The 16,981-nt window shown below is 32.1% G+C and overlaps 1 protein-coding gene across 16 annotated transcripts in view; it reads left to right on the top strand.

The window, feature by feature from the left end:
* The window catches only part of LOC145255000 (uncharacterized), a 471,291-nt gene that overhangs the window by 285,046 nt on the left and 169,264 nt on the right, over positions 1 to 16,981 (top strand). The window lies entirely within an intron of this gene.

The following is a 16,981-nucleotide window of genomic DNA, read 5'->3' as shown; positions in this document are numbered from 1 at the left end:
CATTATTTTTTGTGAATCATAAAGTCTAATAATGAATAGAGAGTTGGATATGGCCAATGAAATATGTTGCTTTTGTAAATTCCTCCTCGTTTCCTACTAGATGATGTCAGCAATGTGGAAGTTTGGAACAGGATATATCAAGCAATTGGCTGCTGCAAAGACCTCTTGACCACGGTGAAGAAATGAAAACTGAATTGGTATATTGTGCACGTCACACGATCAACAGTCTTGCAAAGAGCATGGAGGGAAGAGAAGAGGAGGTGAAACAGATATGACGTCTGAAAACGGATAGGCTCTAAAGCTAAGTTGAACTCTGACAAAGAAGTCTGAAAATGGCAACGGATAAAGCTGGTTGCTAGGTCCTCTGTTGTGTCATCTATACTGTAAGATTACCCTATGTATACATTGGCTAGAGCATTGTCGTAAATGTATTTCAACCACTACTTAATTGGCTATAAAGCAAGGCCAGCTGTTTGTTTGCTTGTAAATAAACAAACAGCCAGGGCACTGTAAAAGTGGTGAGCAAATGTTTATTTAATGGACATTTGAAGAGATCATTTGCGAGCATTGACTCAATATGCCAATGGTTAGAACTCCAACTATTAACGCGATTGTTGTAGGTTCAATCCCCGGCTAGGGAAATGTGCTAGTCTAGCTTCACTAATGAGTTGTGATACAACGAAACAGTACTGTATGTGAATGACACATATTTATATATATATATAATATATATATAAATATATTAGTGTGGGGACGATTAATCAGAATCGGGGATCGAAAAAATCAACAAATTTGGGAGTATCGGAATTGAAAAGATTGGTGCCTATTTTCCGATGCCAAAATGATTCTTTTAATTGTCTTTTTTTATTTGATTTTGTTTAAAGCAAAATCTTCCATTGCTGGTAATAAATGATAAAATAATAAATATTTATTGATTTTAAATTACCAGTAAAACTAAAACCTATAGATCATTCCCATAAGTGTAATTTTACATTTACTAAAATATCTGCATATTTAACATGTTGTTTTTTTTTTTTTTTTTTTTTTTTATACAGAAATCGGGGAAAATAACAACTACATAGTTAAATAGTTTGAGATTTATAAAGAATCGGAATCGGTAATTATATTGGTAATCAGGAATTTAGTACGGAATCGGTAATTGCATCGGAATCGGGGAAAAATATTAATAATCCTATCATTAATATGTAATTAGTGAAGGATAGATTCCAATACAATTACCAATTCCAATTCTTTATGAATCTTTAATATTCAACTCTATGGAGTTGTTACTTTTCTTGATTACCGTAAAAATCTGTTAAATGTGCTCATATTTTCTCAAATGTAAGAATACACCTGAGAGGTATGATCTATAGATTTTAAATTTATTGATTGTTTAAAATCAATAAAGATTTATTATTTCATTATTAGTACCAACAGGGGAAGATTTTATTTTAAATAAAATGAAAAATGTCAATTAAAATAATCGTTTTTCACATCAGAAAATAGGCACACACTTTTCCAATACACCTGATTCTGATTAATCGCCCCAACACTTATATATATATATATATATATATATATATATATATATATATATAGTGATGATCATATTTATTGGCACGGTAAAATAAAAGTTAAATTTTGTCTAATAAATTCTAAAAAAGGGATTAAATTAAAGAAAATAACAAAGTATATTATGTATTTTTAACTGGCCTTTCCGATGCAGCAATCGGATTTTAGAAAAAATAAATAACAAAAGAACAACAAACATAATTGCAAAAAACCCTTGTTCAAAATTATTGGCACGGCTTTGTTTTTCTTTTAGTATCAGTATAATATCAATCAATTTCTGGTTTACGTGCTTTCTGAACTTTTTTATAGCCATATTATGCTTGTTTAACGCTAATTCAGTGAATAATTTTTTTCAGATAATTTTTAGATAGCGATTTATTTAAACTATTATAAGTGACTAAATTATAATTTTCAATCGCCATGGTTAAAACTAAGGAACACAGTGAAGACGTCAGGAAGCTTGTTGTAGCATGCCATACCAATGGGGAGGGCTATGATAAGATTTCAAAGAAGCTAAACCTTCCCAAATCCACTGTTAGAGCCATAATAAACAAGTTCAAATCGCAAGGCCACGTTATGAGTTTAGAGGGTAGAGGGAGAAAAAGGATTCTTTCCCCAAGAGATGAACGGAAAATTGTTCGACAAGTAAAACAAAACCCAAGGATCTCTGTTGGGGAGATTGTTGATGAACAGAGCACCTCTGGAGTGAATGTATCTCGACATACAGTTGGTAGAGTTTTGAAGAGAGCTGGTTTAAAAGCATGTCGTCCAAGAAAGACTCCCTTATTGAAGCCTATGCACCTGAAAGCAAGGCTAGCCTTTGCAAAACGTCATATTGATAAAGATGTTGCATTCTGGAAACGTGTTCTATGGACTGACGAAACGAAAATAGAGTTATTTGGTCATAATAAAGTCTCTTATATTTACAGAAAATCTGGCGAAGCTTTCCTGCCTAAGAACACCATACCCACAGTGAAGCACGGTGGAGGCAGTTTGATGTTTTGGGGATCCTTTGCTGCCTCTGGACCAGGGCGATTTGTTAAGGTCACAGGTAGCATAAAAAAGGAAGATTATGTTAAAATATTGGATGAAAACCTGAAAGACTCTGCTAAAGAGCTCTCACTTGGTCGTCGTTGGTGGTTCATGCAAGATAATGACCCAAAGCATTCGGCTAAACTGACTAAGAAATGGCTTGAGGACAATCATATTAATGTTTTGGAGTGGCCATCACAAAGCCCAGACCTTAATCCAATTGAAAATTTATGGAGAACATTAAAATTGAGGGTAATGCAAAGGAAGCCTAAGAATCTTATTCAATTGGAGGATTATTGTCAGGAAGAGTGGGCTAAAATTACTACTGAAGAGTGCAACAACTTGGTTGTAAACTATGAAAAGCGACTGAGGAAGGTAATCAAGGCCAAAGGCTATACAATTGATTATTAAATAAATCGTGCCAATAATTTTGAACAAGGGTTTTTTGCAATTATGTTTGTTGTTCCTTTGTTATTTATTTTTTCTAAAATCCGATTGCTGCATCGGAAAGGCCAGTTAAAAATACATAATATACTTTGTTATTTTCTTTAATTTAATCCCTTTTTTAGAATTTATTAGACAAAATTTAACTTTTATTTTACCGTGCCAATAAATATGATCATCACTGTATATATATATATATATATACCCAAAACCTCTGGCCTTGATGAAGGGGGGAACTAAAACTTGCTGCTATGGTTTCAAATGATCTGAAATAACAGCAAGGGGAAACTTGATTCCAAATATTTCTCATATGTTATATCTCCCCTGTTTTGGAAATAGGGTACGAATATCTCCAGTATCAAATAATACTTATACACTGTGAAATTTACTTTATGTATGAAAAACAAAGAGGAGAGATATAACACATGAGAAATATTTGGAATCAAGTCTCCTCTTGCTGTTATTTCAGAACATTTGAAGCCATAGCAGCAAATTTTAGTCTTTCTTCCATCAAGGCCAGAGGTTTTGTGGAAATATCAGATATTTTGTAATTCATATGCAAAACTAGTAAAACAAATGACTATGAAACATTTTATGGCTGTAAAAAAAGTTCCAAAAATATTATATATGGATAATGGATGATCCCCTAAATTTGCAAGCATACAGCCAAATATCACATAGCCTACTACACAATTCAGGTCATTAGCTTTCCAACGACTCTCCATATTCTGATCAATAGTCGCTGAGATTTCAAACTTATAAAATTGCCAAAAAAGATGGTGTGTGTATATATATATATATATATATATATAGCCAAATTAAATATTAAAATGCTTATATCTTTGGTTTGGTTCTATGGGACAAAACTACATGAAAATTTCCAGGTTTTCTGAAGTTTATAATACTATTGTATGGTTAAAATTTTATGACAATTGGTTAAAAAAAAGAACTTATATTTTCAAACCAATTAAATATGCCCAAATTTGCCTACAGTTGTATATATAGTGTCTGATAAGCCAGTTTTAGTTTTGCTGCTTTATGATGAATTTTGGTTGAGGTTTTTCTTTGTTTTGTGGCCTTGCCAGGTCACTAATATATATATAAAAGCATGCTGTATAAAATTGTGTAAACTATTAAATTGTGTACGTTTTAGCCAAGGGTTAGTTTTCTTTTTTACTAATGAAGCAACAGTTACTCACAGATAAGGGTTAATGAAATGGGCAGGTTGTTGAATGATGAAAGGATTTAAAATGATCAATGGAATGAACAACATTTGATTATTTATGATTAAAAAAATAAATTACTCAAAGAGATGGGTTATATTTTGTGATCGGCTTATAACACATGTCAAGGGTGCTTTATATCAATTTGTAGTGTGATAGTTTTGGAGACTATAAGTGACAAAGACCCCAAAAAATGCTTGATTATAAAATTAACTAAAATATATGCCCCTGGATATTATTTTCAATATTCAGAAAATAAAAATGTTAGAAATATAAAGTAATATAAATATGGATGAGTATAAGAAGGCTATAGCAATGCAAAAAAAAATCCCCCCCAAAACTGGGTGTTAAAATGTGACTTATGGATAAAAATAGACAAATAAAGGAGATTCTTCTAGAGTTTTATTTTATTTTTTTTTATACCTTCATATATCCATTTATTTTCCAGATCAATCACAAATACAAATCTGTAAAATTGACTCACTGTTTGAGAATAATATGGGTGGTGTAAGTCTTTGATATTTCGAGAATATAATCTCTTTTTCAAAAAGAAAGGAAAAAAACGTTGTAAAACCGGAACCGAAAATGAGAAGTTGGTTGGTTGCTTTTGTTTTACGGCGTATCAACCCTTTTCAGGTTATTTAATGCTGAATCCAGATATTTTGAAGAATAATTTTTTAATAGAATATATTTGTTGTTTTCAAGTCGGTTTCTATTTAACACATAGTTGGGACCTTAACAGGTACTACCACTCCAGGTCAGAGTGGACCAGGGAGCAATGACAAAGGGCGGCTCCACACTCCCCAAAGCCCGCAAGCTGGGGCCTCACCACTGGATATAGTTTAAGGTGAAAATGAAAAGTAGTTGAGCTGTCAAGATAATGTTTGCTGGCACAATTTTTCATATTTTCCTTATTTAATTTATTAACATTTTTTTTTTCATACAAATCTGTATAGTTGGAGAATATTATTTTGGAAATGTACGACAGCTCATGAAAAAGTGAAGTAAAAAAAAAAAAAAAAAAAATTCTGTATTCCAAGAATTAGATTCGTTACTGATTCTGATTGAAAGAATATTACGTCGATTAACAAATATTTTATTTTTTTACTCCAGGAACAATTGAAAAATTAAATGCAATTCTGAACTTTTGAGATGAGAGGTGAATGCTTGTGTTATGTTGCAACCTGCGACGGGTGTTGAAAGAAGCATGTTTTCAACACCTGAGGAAGGTCGCAGGTTGCAGCGACCGAAACGTTGTGCTAATAACACCCAAGATGAGAATAATAGTCCGATCAATCAGCATAGGACAAGCGAAAAATTAAATCTTCATTTTTATTAATAAAATGGAAACGAAATGTTAAAATGTGTATCTTTGATTGTTCTGTCATGTTTTGTTTTTTATTTGAATTTCCCTTATTTTTACTGACCGCCAAAAACGATTCATTTTTCTCTGGTGTTATGATATGGACACCACATCCGTCTAGTGACGAATCAAGATCGTTTAATATATAAGGGTGGTTGGGGCTAATAATTGTTTTTCTTTACCCAAAATAAGTTTTATTTGTAAGATTTTCAAATTCGGTTTTTGTTTTCTCTGACGATGCTTGATGCGAGTCGGATTTGAGCCGAGAAGATTAATGAGCTGAACGTTCGTGTAATTTCAAGATGGCCCTTGATCTTTTGCCAGAAGGGAAAACCCTTTCCTCCCCCATCACCAACTTCTCGGAAACAACCTTCCAAAGAAGCTTACATTGTTGTTAGAGAATAAAGCAAACATTTTATTGAAAGATATCAACAAGATTACCTTCCCATTTTGTGTATATAACTTCGTTCTAATATAAACATAACATTTACTGATCTGTGCGTGCGTGTGTGCGTCTTCACTATCTGGTCGCAACCGGGAAACCCGGTGTGGCTCAGGATTGACTAAGTCAGATAAGTCCTAAGATGGAGTATGGTTACCACAATTAGGGAGGTACTGCACAGAATACTCTTTCTTGTCTAAATATACTAGCATTTAGCCGGGAACGTGAAAAACAAATTAGAGGATATAAAAAAGAAAACAAGTGTAAGATCTTTTGCTTTTTCTCTGACCAAAGAAAAAGAAAAGCTGACTGACGATTTGACCTAATTTCAGTTTTGTTTCTCAAAGTATTACCAGTAAGAATGAAAACGCATAATTTTTAGCCGCCATCCCACTTGCACTAATTTGGTCTCTGGTAACCTTAAGGGAATAAATATTATAGCATTTTTTAATTATTATTATTATTATTATTATTATTATTATTATTATTATTATTATTATTATTTTTTAATACAATCAGCTTGAGATTAAACTGAATATTACGTACAGCTTATAAGTATATCTTGTGTAGTTTCTGACTGTTTGGTCGAGCGCACACATAATTAGGACTTTCCTTAATATATTAGAATAAAAATGTCCTTGTTAAATTTAATTTCAATTCAACACTTCTTGGTCTTTTGGCTAGAATTTTGGGAATCTTAAGTAGGACGATCCTTGGAGTGAATGTGGTATTATGGTGATTGAAGATTCTAGCTAAAAAAATGATAGGCGAATATTAGGTAGAGTGACAAGGATGACCATAAACCTCCCCTTCCCCTCCCCACACTTTTGAATGGCCTTGTGCCTAATTTGTTTTCAGGAATATATTTTTTAAATGAATAAATTTTACAAAGTGTAGTATCTGTTCTGATGCTACACTGTCGTTTCTGTCCCCTGTCAGTGAAGGAGAGGTCCTTTTAGACTGAGGCAGTTTTTATTTTTTGTTCCAATTCAGAGTGACCCTTTTTGGAGAGCTGTATTCTCCTCAGTGAAAATCGACTTTGTGTCTAACTCTGTCCTTATGGGAAGTAAAGGGAAATGATTCTTCGTTTTGAAAATAATAATACAATTCATGCCTACGTAAAGATTTTGTTCTTACAATTTTTGAATAGGACCATTTTTTTTTTATGATTAAAAAAATTTTGTTGTATTTTTATACTAGCAGATGTACCCGGCGTTGCCCGGTATTAAACGTAACGTTAAATTCCTTAAAAATAAATAAATAAAGTGAAAAAAAAACAAAAAAAAAACAAAACGGAAATAAACTGAGATCTGTGCATGGAAGTATTATGGTTTATCTAAACAGTTCACATCTTATAATTAAAAATATATTTATATATTCGAGCTGAGATCGTAATCAAAACCTAAAGACAATGAATCAAGTACGATAACCATTAGACCAGTTTTCCTGGATCTTTAAAAATTGTTTTCAAACCTACTTATTCTTAACATAAGGAAGCTGTCATGTGAGCAATTAATGCATGTGCAGTCGTGAAGCAGTTAACAAACAGATAAAAATTTGATGATCCCCAAGTACCAATTGTTCAATTTTGACCCGTTAGCAACCTTTTTTTTTTTTTTTTTTTTTTTTTTATATATATGAAAACCGATTCAAACATTTTCCACATGTCTGAATGTCATGTATACAAAATTTCAAGTCTGTAGATCAAAAATCCATTGAGTATATAGGTTGAGAAGTGTCTTCTCTCTCACGCACGCGCACGCACACACACACACACACACACACACATTCTCACTTTTATAGATGAGATGTACAGTTTGTTAGCTAAATTTGAAAACGGTTTTATAATCCACGATATCGATGAAACAATTTTGTTTTCAAGTTTTTATTTCAAAGGCTGATTATTCTCTTTTTTTCTTTTTTTTTTTCTTCTTTCTGTTAAAGTTTTGATTCTGAAACGCTATTCTCTGTGAAAGTTGATAATTTAAAAAGGCAAAAAATGTCTCACGCTGTCTGGTGATAGCATAATTTACTGTCTAAAACCATTTCCATCGTTTGTAAACAGATTGGAGACTTCCCTATGAAAATGTGAAGTCGACTTTAGGATGAGAGAGAATCGAGTTAAATACAATTATTCTCTTGAATGTCTGAGAACCTGTCATCTTATGGCAGTTCCAAAATCGTCCATTGTATTTCCTCCCAGGGCTAGAACAAAAAACAAAACAAACAACAAAAAAAACATTCATTTTTGCTCCTTCCATTTTTATTTTTGCTGTACTTTTTTTTTTCGTTTGCACAAGAATTTATGGTCTATTTCTTTTTATTATTTTTTGTTACATGCCGTTGTTATTATTTCTTGAAGATGTTCTATGCGTTGAGTCTAGTGAATAATAAAATTGTTTTTCTACATATCTAACTCTTGCAATCGGTCATTTTTAGTGAGTTAAAGATTGAAAATTGTATCAACATTTGCTGTCAGCACCACAGAACAGATTCTTACGGCTGTCTATAAGATTGTCGGCTCAACATATTCAGGAGCTGTTTTCCTTAACCATTCAAGTTATCTCCCCTTAATTATACTGTCCAAAAAGGAAATAAACTCTTCTATTTAGAAATACACAACAACCCACTCCACACATCTGCTGGATTGAAAACGAAGTTTGGCCTCTTTTTGGCTTTAGGCTTTATGCATGTCCAGCTTAGCTCCATATTTGTACATGATTCTGGTATGTTTACCATCAAGACTTTCTAATTTATGGGTCGTAACTATCATTCAGATATTATACCATGTTTTTTTTTTCTCGGCATTAACTTTCAGAATAGTTCTCAAATAATACCAAAGTAAATTGTATTTACATAGTCCACGCATTCTCTATAAATTGCTTGCTTTGGCAGTTCATGCATTTTTATTGTATTTAAAGACTTTTAACCTAAATTCTTTCGTTAATAATTATTACGTTTGTAATTTTTACTCGTTTTTTTTATTCATCCTTCTTGCATGTGTCTTTGACAAATCTTCTGCGAAAAATAAATGTACACACACACACACGCAGCTCTGGACAGAGATGGCGAAAGTTCAGGGAGGAGGTCCTCGAAGTTTAGATAAGCCATCGGTACCGTCTATTTCAAACCTGAAGCTTTCTTCAGCCGATCTATCTCATCTGAATAGACAGATGAGATAGATCGGCTGAAGAGAGCTTGGTATTGGGAACTAAAACGGTTCCTTATTATCAAGTTTGAAACCGACGTTGCCGATGGCTTATCTTATCTAAACTTGTGAAAATAAATATATATGTATTGTGTGTGTGTGTGTGTGTGTGTGTGTGTGTGTGTGTGTGTGTGTGTATTAATTCAAATGTCTCTTTTTATTGCTGGTTCTTCATCATTGTCGTGTTTCTCTTTTTTCTTTTTTTCTTTTTTTTCTGACCTCATATTATCCATGATAGCACAGCATGTTCGATGTGACCGTAAGATTAGTCCTGCTGCTGATGAAGAGGTGGTTTCCAAAAATCAGATAGTGCAAATGACTAATCAGAACAATATTATAAATATATAATGCGCACAGGAAAATGGTGGTCGATACTTTGTGGAATTTACTTTATTCAATGCATAATGTTTGTGTAGAATTTATCAATTCTGCAAAAAAAAAAAAAAAGGCTAAAAAACATTCTGCAAAAGAAAACAAAAAAGGCGAAAAAACATTCTGCAAAAAATGCCAAAAAACATTCTGCAAAAAAAAAAATAAATGTCCAAAAAACATTCTGCAAAAAAAGGGGGCAAAAAACAAATAAACAAAAGATAGTTTACTGATCTGAAAATGGTGTAAATTTATTTTTTCCTGAAATGTTAGTGAATAAAGGGGAGATACTTTGAATGATTCAGGGGAGGCAGCAATAGTGAAATGGGTTAATGACCTGGACGTGCCACGTCTAATCCAGTCGATTCTGTAGCACCACTTTTGTTTATGGGTGTTGGCAACCTTTACATCGCTGCTCCTGTAAATATCTGATTCTAGAAAAATGTCTATGTAAGTTTAGTGGGAGAGAACCCCAGCAGAGAGCTCGATTATTAGGATTTTTTTTGTTTTTTTTAAATATATATATATATATATATATATATATATATATATTTTAAATAATTTTTAAATATTTATTCATATGCTTGTTATAGAGGATCAGAACAGTATTGATATCGTCAGTTTCAAATCTAAACTAAGGGGATCAATATCTGGTCGTCTATGTTGCACTTTCTTCAGCTTATGTTTATATGTCTCCCCAAAAACGACACAGGACACGAGACATCATTTTCAGTTAGATGTAAACAGAGGCTGAAGAAAGTCCAACATAGATGACTAGATAGTGAACTCCTTTATTTAGATTTGAAACCGACCGTACCGATGTTCCAATTTTCTGTAACACATCTTCTATATATATAAAAGCGAAAATGTGTATGTATGTGCACTTTTTGTGTATGTCCACAAAAGGCTTTTTTTCGCCGGTCTTTTCGGTGGCTCACTCCTTCTTAAAACTTTTTACATGCTGTCTAAATCGTAATATCTACAACTTAAGAACGGGGGGTCGCGCCTTTCTTTAATTTGCCCGACTTTTATGCGCTATTTTTGACATTTTTTTGGGATTCCCGCGTGTTGATTCGGCTTTTTCGTATAAGAGCGAAACTAATTTGAAGCTTAAGACATCGTTCCTAGTGATCGCGCTGGGAACGTCCAAAAGCAATCAGCTTTGATCAATGCGGAGTTTCTCCTTATATCAGACAATTGCTATTCAATTTGGATAATCCCCTTTAAATGAGGAGCTGGTCCCCCCCCATCATCTTGGGGAAGCCAAAGTTGGGAAAACTACCCCACAGTAAATAAAAAAAACTGCCGCGCAGTAAAAGTTAACTTTGCTATTAATATTTGACCTCATTAAGTCATTAAGTGCGGGCACCTGTCAATTCTTAATACTTAAATAAATTCAAACGTCTTCCAGTTACTATTTTTTTTTTTTTTACACTTTGTTTTCCAACTTCACCTAAAGGTTTTGGGTTCGATCCTTCCTATCTACCTACCAAAACTTGTTTTTTACCCCCCACCCCACCCCACCCCACCCCGACACAAACACCCGAGCAATGATTTTTTAAAGAAGTTTTAGGGTTATTACTTCGCTTATTCTTCTGTTTTAATTTATCCCCCCCCCCCTGCCCGAGCACACACACCTCTAAACACCCGGGCAATGTCGGGTACCCCCGCTAGTCTATAAATATAAAAGCGAAAGTGTGTGTATGTGTGTGCACTTTTTCTGTATGTCCGCAAATGGCTTTTTCAAGGGAGTGCTCGGTCAGCTCACTCGTTCTTAAAACTTTTTGTATACTGCTTAGATAATATGTACGACTTAACAACTGGAGTCGCTCGCGCATTTAATTTGCCCGACTTTTAAACACTATTTTTTCCAGATTTAAAGTTGTGTTTTCACCTTATTAAAAACTGTCCCGCAGAAAATGTTAACTGCTGAATAGCCATTGCTTACATCGTTGAAAATCTTAACTCCACGACTTTTATTTGACCTCATTAAGCAGGCACCTATTAATTCTACTTAACTAAATTCAAATGTCTTACATTTACTCTTTCTTGCTGGCCGAACGATTAACGGCTCACGTTTTTTTTCCTTCGCCTCAGGCCTTCGGTTCGATCCTAATTACCTAACAAAACTTTTTTTGATTTACGAGCACACATACCTCAGAACACCTGGGCAATGCCGGGTACTCCCGCTAGTCTATAATATAAATCAGTCTGTTTAAATTTATGTATGTGCCTAAAACATTTGACAGAAGCGCCGGATTTTCACGAGATTCGTATTGTTTTGAAGCTCGACTTTTCAGACGACAAATATAAAAAATTGGCTAAAAACATTAATTCCTTCACTAGCAGTATCAGAAATCGCCATTAAAAATTTGTGGTAAACACTGGAATATTTAGACTTACTGTCTTTTGAAGCTTATAACTTCTTGAAAGATGTAATTCAAACCCTAATTTTTTTAATTAAAGTAGCAAAGAACAAAATTTAAAAAAATAACAGGTTTAATAGCAAATTATGCAATATTTGTTTTTTTTTAAATCAGTTTTCTTTAAAAAAGATTTAAAGAAAATCAACAAAATTTTACTTACTTCGATTATAAAAAATATAAATTCCAAAAAATCACCTATAAAAACTACTATTCGATGAGTAGTTCAATCGTTCATTGTTAAGAATTTATCCATATTTATACTTATATCTCTTGTCCTTTTTAAATAAAATACTTTTTTAAACAAGGATTACAAAAAAAAAAACGCAAACTCAGATTTTTTTTCACTGTTCAAATAAAGGGAGACAAATATCTGATGTTCTTCGCGTTTATCTTCCAGTGGCTTCTAAGGGCAATAATTAATGTCTGTTTCTATTGCGTGCTGTAAACCAAAATTAGTATTTTGGGGCCTCCTTAGGTGGAAAATGAATACATTCACTTATATGTTTTTGCCATTAAACAAAAAAAAAAAAACACTCTACCGATTTAAAAAATTTGTTTTGTTATTCTCTTACTGAAATACATGAGTTTTTGATTAATATATTTAATAGTTCTTTATCGAGTGGATTTTTGAAAAAAATATCTAAACAAAAAAAAAGAAAACATTGAATGAAATAGAAAAAATTGTTGTAAGCATCCGATATTTACTTGACAATCTAAGCATAACATATGCTTCCACTTAAAAAAAAAATCAACGTGGTTTTAAAAAAAAAATGTTACACTTTGGACTTTACAGGTAAATTTACAAAAAACTTTGGTGATTAAATTAATTATTTAAATTTTAATAGACATTTCAAAATGGGGGGTGTGAATTAAAAAAAAAAGATGTTTGTCTAAAATATTATATTTGGTTTATTGGAAAGAGCATAAAATTTTACATTGACCCTGAAAATATCGTAAAAATTGAACCAATAGAAAACTTTTGATAGATTTTTAAAGTTTAAAAATTGAAAAATATTTAGCTCGTAAAATTCAATTGATTTCATTACATAAAAAAAAAAAAAATGGCTGCATGAAGGCGCGCCGGCATTTTGTAAACACTATTTTGTAAAAAATAAAAAGTATTTCTATTATTTTTTAAACAACTTTAATGGTTTATTTTGGAAGTATATTCCATAAAGAAAATAAACAACCCACTTTAAAAGGAGAAATTACGAGTTTTTTTTACATTTTATTCGCAGTTTTGTGTTAGGGTTGTCAAAAATTTCCAAAAAATTCTGATACATCTATTTCTTCACTCTCAACTGGGCATTTTTCTACAAGGAGGGGGCGCTTTTTTTTTTCTCCCCCCCCCCCCGGATATTTTAGAAAATCATCCCTTCTTTTTGATTGACTGGCCTTAATTCGCCACTTCCGGTTTGGTGATGAACGCAATGGCAAAGACGTCACTTTTTTTTTTTTTCACGTCCTTTTCGTCCTTTTGCGCGGTACGGGTTTGAGCCTGCCTGCTTCCTACTATTTTTTTTTTCTTCTTTCGAAATTAGTATACATTCCAAAAATTATGAAAAATGATTCAGTAGATGTGCTAGATGTATTTTTACCAAAAAAAATTAAAATCATCCACAATTACATTTTGACATTTTGTTTAAAAATGGCCGACCCTTAGTTTAAGTTAAGGAAGAAGATAATTTGTCATACTGAATTGGTTGCATAACTCTTCCAGATTAAGACAAACAATAAAACGATAATTTGATAAATTTATTTTTTCTTTGTAATTATTTTATTACTGGATCATTTTTTGCAATTTTTGGAATTTATACTAATTTCGACATAAAATGTAAGTATGTGATTTTTTCACCTTAAATGCGTTGGTTTTAAACATCAGTAATCTACACAAGCACCAAAAATATCATTTTTATAAAATTTGAGCCGAAACAAATTATTAGTTTACAAAGTATTTAGGTGAAGTTACTATTGCAGATTTTGAAAACAATGAAAGAATCTGAATTTCGTGTGTTGATTAAGCATTGCTTTCTGATGGGAAAAAGTACTTTTCAAGCAAAGCAATGGCTTGGGAAGTGATATCGAAATTTTGCTCCATCAAAAAAAAAAAAAAAAATTTAAGAGGTGATATTTGTATTATTTGGGTCCTTTGAACTACTGCTCTCATCTTGAGTATCATTTTCACAACGTTTCGGTTGATGTAACCTCTGACCTTCTTCAGGTGTATCTTGTCAAACTTAGGAATTTGGATGGAATTTTGAACAATCCTTTATTTACTTAGCACAGTGGTTAGAGTGCTTAGAAAAGTCAATTGTAAAAGTGACTTTGTCTTGAAGGTTCAATCCTCTTTATGAGCGACCAAAAAATACAATTGCAAATTACTTAGGACCTCTATCCAGTCATGGCTGACGGAACGGGAGCATGCTACTCTGGTGAATTAAATAAAGAGTTCTGTTCGAAATTCCGTTCAAATTCTTGAGTTTGTCAGAAACATTCCTGAGTCTAACAAGATACACCTGAAGAAGGAGGTTACATTGTGAAAATGACACACAAGATGAGAACAGTAGTCTGAAGATTCCAAATAACAATAACCAATTCTTATCTAAAAAGTTTAGAAACGTAACACGTGATATGTTGGCTTTAAGCTTTGTTGTACAGGCACAAATAATGCCGGACACTTTATCCTGGAAAATAAAAAGAAAGTCTACAAATCCGTCTTGGCCAATGGTAAGTGGTGACCTCCATGTTTAAAAAAAAAAAAAAAAAAAAAAAAAAAAATTGGATGAGATGGTAGACGAGTTGAAGATATAAGAAGGCAGTATATTCACCATTTTGCATGAATATTTTTCTATATGAGAGCAGGGTTTAAAGTAGATGCCGCGTTTGCTCACAGTTGATCAGTTTTGTTGTTGTTGCAACTGTTTCAATGAAATATAAAAGAAGTTTTGCACCAATATGTGACAATGGATGAAACATGGATATTTTTTCGATCTCGAATACCATGTTATTTTGAATATTTGGTTAGGATTTATTTGTAGGGTGAAGTATTCTCATGCCAGATTGTCCTGACAAATCCCTGGTATGGAGAGACCTTAGGCACTCGAGGATAGTGTTTAGTAGGCATTCAGTATATGTGAGTGTTAATGGAATTTATTTATGACAGTATATATCACCCGGTGTGTGCGTGCGTATATATATATATATATATATATATATATATATATATATATATAGGGTGGTCGCTAGAAAAGCGGGAAATTTGAAGGTCAGCTTAGATCATGAATAATATGCACGATTGCTAATTTTTGATTGGTTCTTTTGTTGGGTTTCTAGGTTAAGACGCTGCAGTGAAGTGCGCGGACGACATTTTGAGTATCTATGAGTATAATATAACATTTGTCTGGAAAACTTTGTAAAAATAAATCGTTATTTGACAAATTTCCCGCTTTTTCTAGCGACCACCCTCTCTCTCTCTCTATATATATATATATGGCTCTACGTTGCGAGTGAAACAGTCGTATTTGCGAGTGATTTTTTCCAAGTGGCGACTAGAAATAATGAAACGCTTACCTTTTGGCGATTGTATTTCTTTCACTGACAATCTTCCAAAGCTCACTACTGAATGGAAAATATCTTTTCAACTTTTTTTATATATATATAAAACGAGCAAAGTTAAATTATTTAAACGATAAAAGTTTAATAGAACAATATACTTTTTTTTAATTATTTTTAACGAAGGCTGTTTAAAAAAATATCTGAAAAAATTAGAATGTTTATAGCTTCAAGTATCAGCATAAAATTTGTTGTGTATTTAGAATTGCATTTATTAAAAGAATACGAAAAAATGTACATAATCATTGCAGAACGAAGATATCATATTCCAAAAACCACATTGGTTTGGCTAGTAACTTTTCTATTTGTCTAGTAAACGAAAATATTTAGTTGTCAAAGGTAAACTAAAGATAAATTTGTTCGTATAGCTCTGATTATATATATATATATATATATATATATATATATATATATATATTAAATGGTTGTATCGATTGATTTCCTAGATGTAAATATAATGAAACTCGCGTGATTATTAAAGATTGCTCAATGCAGGACAGAGCTGGTATATAGTTTATTATATAAACATTGTTGGTTACATATGTGCATACATGTTTCAGTGGAATCCTAATTCAAGGATAACACTTCATCAGGAATTCCACTAGAACATGTACGCATATATGTAGCCAATAATGTTTATATTATAAACAAACTAATATATATATATATATATATATATATATATATATATATATATATATATATATATAATCTTGAATTGGAGGAAATTAACTGCCTGTAATTACCATGTCGTCAAACATTCATAGTAAACAGTCGGAGAGTATTCAATGACCGGAAGTTTATGGAATTTATGAGCACTTAATTTCCTTTAATTCTTGTGTTAATATCCGGTGGCTTGAAGTAGAACTTCTAGTCTACGAAGTCAAGAGTGATTGAGTTTAAATTTCTCGGCCAGACGTAATTATCATGTTCTACATTGATGATTGCGGAGGCATGAAACAGTGAAACACTAGGTGTATCAGAATTTTTGTAGGAATTTTTGACACCCCTAACACGGAACTGCGAATAAAATATAAAAAAACTCGTAATTTCTCTTTTAAAAGTGGGTTGTTTATTCTCTTTATGGATTATACTTCCAAAAATAAATTATTAAAGTTGTATAAAAAGTAATAGAAATATTATTTTTTTATTTTTCAAAAAACAATAATGAAATTAATTAAATTTTACGAGTTCAGTATTTTTCAATTTTTAAACTTTAAAAATCTATCCAAATTTTTCTATTGATTCTATTTTTACGATATTTTCAGGGTCAATATGAAATTTTATGCT

This window comes from Euprymna scolopes, chromosome 3, assembly GCF_053919585.1.
Source record: "Euprymna scolopes isolate OS-2025 chromosome 3, ASM5391958v1, whole genome shotgun sequence".
NCBI lineage: Eukaryota > Metazoa > Mollusca > Cephalopoda > Sepiida > Sepiolidae > Euprymna > Euprymna scolopes.
The sequence above is the reverse complement of the archived record's forward strand: the minus strand, read 5'-3'. Positions and strand labels throughout refer to the sequence as shown.